At 39.7% G+C, this 4,046-nt stretch overlaps 1 non-coding gene across 1 annotated transcript; it reads left to right on the forward strand.

Moving 5' to 3' along the window:
* The first annotated feature begins 324 nt into the window (after positions 1 to 324).
* On the forward strand, positions 325 to 432 carry LOC130947002 (small nucleolar RNA R71). The gene has a single exon (XR_009072417.1). It is a non-coding gene; the product is annotated as a small nucleolar RNA R71 (small nucleolar RNA).
* The last annotated feature ends 3,614 nt before the right edge of the window (positions 433 to 4,046 follow it).

A 4,046-nucleotide genomic window follows, 5' to 3' on the forward strand; every position in this document is an offset into this window, starting at 1 on the left:
ATCCTTAGTACTGCCTGGTGCATTTTGCATTCCAGACAGACTTTGAGAAATCAAATTGACTTGCTGAGTCAATATTTTGTTCTGAGCCAGTATGGCATTCAGAGTGTCAATCTCAAGAACTCCTTTCTTCTAATTTGTCCCATTGTTCACAGGATTCCTTTCAGAAGTGTACATGAATTGGTTATTTGCAACCATTTTAATTAGTTCTTGAGCTTCTGTAGGCGTCTTCTTCAGATGAAGAGATCCTCCAGCAGAGCTATCCAAAGACATCTTGGACAGTTCAGACAGACCATCATAGAAAATACCTATGATGCTCCATTCAGAAAGCATGTCAGAAGGACATTTTCTGATCAATTGTTTGTATCTTTCCCAAGCTTCATAGAGGGATTCACCTTCCTTCTGTCTGAAGGTTTGGACTTCCACTCTAAGCTTACTCAATTTTTGAGGTGGAAAGAACTTTGCCAAGAAGGCATTGACTAGCTTTTCCCAAGAGTTCAGGCTTTCTTTAGGTTGTGAGTCCAACCATATCCTAGCTCTGTCTCTTACAGCAGTAGACCTCAGGGTCAACCCCATTAGTCTTGACAGTGTCACAGATTTGCAAGAACTCAGCTAAAAACTGATGAGGATCTTCCAATGGAAGTCCATGGAACTTGCAATTCTGTTACATTAGAGAAACTAATTGAGGCTTAAGCTCAAAGTTGTTTGCTCCAATGGTAGGGATAGAGATGCTTCTCCCATAGAAGTCGAGAGTAGGTGCAGTAAAGTCACCCAGCACCTTCCTTGTATTGTTGGCATTGTTGTTGTTTTCGGCTGCCATGGGTTCTTCTTCTTTGAAGATTTCTGTTAGGTCCTCTACAGAGAGTTGTGCCTTAGCTTCTCTTAGCTTTCGCTTCAAGGTCCTTTCAGGTTCAGGGTCAGCCTCAACAAGAATGCTTTTGTCTTTGCTCCTGCTCATATGAAAGAGAAGAGAACAAGAAAATGTGGAATCCTCTATGTCACAGTATAGAGATTCCTTGAGGTGTCAGAGGAAAAGAAAAATAGAAGGAGAAGTAGAAGAATTCGAACTTAGTGAGATAGAGTTCGAATTGTGCATTGAGGAGGAGTGTTACTCCATAAATAGAAGGATGTGAGAAAAAAGGAAGAGATTTTTTTCGAAAATTAATTATGAAAAGAAATCAAGTGATTTTTGAAAAAGATTTTGAAATTAGAAATCAAAAAGATATGATTGAAAAGTTATGGTTTTAAAAAGATATGATTGAAAAGATATGATTTGAAAAACAATTTTAAAAAGATTTGATTTTAAAAATATAATGACTTGGCTAACAAGAAAAGATATGATTCAAACATTAAACCTTTCTCAACAGAAAAGGCAATCATACTTGAAATGTTGAATCAAATCATTAATTGTTAGCAAGTATCTTTGAAAATGGAAAGAAATTGATTTTGAAAAATATTTGATTGAAAATATATGATTTGAAAAAGATTTGATTTTGAAAAAAATTTGAATTGAAAACAGAATCTTCCCTCTTGTGCCATCCTGGCGTTAAACGCCCAGAATGGTGCATATTCTGGCGTTTAACGCCCAAAGCTCTACCCTTTTGGGCGTTAAACGCCCAGCCAGGCACCCTGGCTGGCGTTTAAATGCCAGTTTTTCCTTCTTCACTGGGCGTTTTGAACGCCCAGCTTTTTCTGTGTAATTCCTCTGCTGCATGTACTGAATCTTTAGTTCTCTGTATTATTGACTTGAAAATAGAACCAAGATCAAATAAACAATGCATGCAAGACACCAAACTTAAAATAAGACACTAGACTTAAACAAGAAACATAAAATAATTTTTTTTTGTTTTTATGATTTTGTAATTTTTTTGTGCTTTTTCGAAAATTTATATGAAAAAAGAAAATAAAGGTTTCAGAATTATTAATGAGAATTCCAGGAATCATTGCAATGCTAGTCTAAGACTCCGGTCCAGGAATTAGACATGGCTTTACAGCCAGCCAAGCTTTCAAAGAAAGCTCCGGTCCAAAACACTAGACATGGCCAATGGCCAGCCAAGCCTCAGCAGATCATTGCTTCAACAGCAAGATTGATAGAAATCAACAAGCTCTTGTGATAATAAGTTGAAACCTCAGTCCAATAAGATTAGACATGGCTTCACAGCCAGCCAGATTTCAACAGATCATCATGAAACTCTAGAATTCATTCTTAAAGAAATTCTGAAAAAAAATACCTAATCTAAGCAACAAGATGAACCGTCAGTTGTCCATACACGAAACAATCCCCGGCAACGGCGCCAAAAACTTGGTGCACGAAATTGTGATCACTTCTTTTCACAACTCAAATAATCCCTAGTAATGGCCCCAAAGACTTGGTGCTCAATACCATGGCATCACAACTTCGCACAACTAACCAGCAAGTGCACTGGGTCGTCCAAGTAATAAACCTTACGCGAGTAAGGGTCGATCCCACAGAGATTGTTGGTATGAAGCAAGCTATGGTCACCTTGTAAATCTCAGTCAGGCAGACTCAAATGGTTGTGGGTGATATATGAATAAAACATAAAGATAAGGATAGAGATACTTATGCAATTCATTGGTAAGAACTTCAGATAAGCGAATGGAGATGCTTTGTCCCTTCCGTCTCTCTGCTTTCCTACTGTCTTCATCCAATCCTTCTTACTCCTTTCCATGGCAAGCTGTATGTAGGGTTTCACCGTTGTCAGTGGCTACCTCCCATCCTCTCAGTGGAAATGTTCAACGAACCCTGTCACGGCACGGCTATCCAGCTGTCGGTTCTCGATCATGTCGGAATAGAATCCAGTGATTCTTTTGCGTCTGTCACTAACGCCCCACAATCGCGAGTTTGAAGCTCGTCACAGTCATTCAATCATTGAATCCTACTCAGAATACCACAGACAAGGTTTAGACCTTCCGGATTCTCTTGAATGCCGCCATCAATTCTGGCTTATACCACGAAGACTCTGATCTCACGGAATGGCTGGCTCGGTTGTCAGGCGAGCGCTCGGTTGTCAGGCGAGCAACAACCATGCGTCGTGTATCAGGAATCCAAGAGATATCCACCCAATCTAAGGTAGAACGGAGGTGGTTGTCAGTCACACGTTCATAGGTGAGAATGATGATGAGTGTCACGGATCATCACATTCATCAAGTTGAAGAACAAGTGATATCTTGGAATAAGAACAAGCTGAATTGAATAGAAGAACAATAGTAATTGCATTAATACTCGAGGTACAGCAGAGCTCCACACCTAATCTATGGTGTGTAGAAACTCCACCGTTGAAAATACATAAGAACAAGGTCTAGGCATGGCCGTGAGGCCAGCCTCCCAATGATCTATGATAGCATAAAACTACTCAAAGATGGCTACCAAGATATAAAATACAATAGTAAAGGGTCCTATTTATAGGGAACTAGTAGCTTAAGAATTACAAAGATGAGTAAATGACATAAAAATCCACTTCCGGGCCCACTTGGTGTGTGCTTGGGCTGAGCATTGAAGCATTTTCGCGTAGAGACTCTTCTTGGAGTTAAACGCCAGCTTTTGTGCCAGTTTGGGCGTTTAACTCTCACTTTGGTGCCAGTTCCGGCGTTTAACGCTGGGAATTCTGAAGGTGACTTTGAACGCCGGTTTGGGCCATCAAATCTTGGGCAAAGTATGAACTATCATATATTGCTGGAAAGCCCAGGATGTCTACTTTCCAAAGCCGTTGAGAGCGCGCCAATTGGGTGTCTGTAGCTCCAAAAAATCCACTTCGAGTGCGGGGAGGTCAGAATCCAACAGCATCTGCAGTCCTTTTAGTCTCTGAATCAGATTTTTGCTCAGGTCCCTCAATTTTAGCCAGAAAATACCTGAAATCACAGAAAAACACACAAACTCATAGTAAAGTCCAGAAAAGTGAATTTTAACTAAAAACTAATAAAAATATACTAAAAACTAACTAAATCATACTAAAAACATACTAAAAACAATGCCAAAAAGCGTATAAATTATCCGCTCATCATGGGCTCTCTTGTTTGCTCCATCCTCT

This window comes from Arachis stenosperma, chromosome 8, assembly GCF_014773155.1.
Source record: "Arachis stenosperma cultivar V10309 chromosome 8, arast.V10309.gnm1.PFL2, whole genome shotgun sequence".
Lineage (NCBI taxonomy): Eukaryota > Viridiplantae > Streptophyta > Magnoliopsida > Fabales > Fabaceae > Arachis > Arachis stenosperma.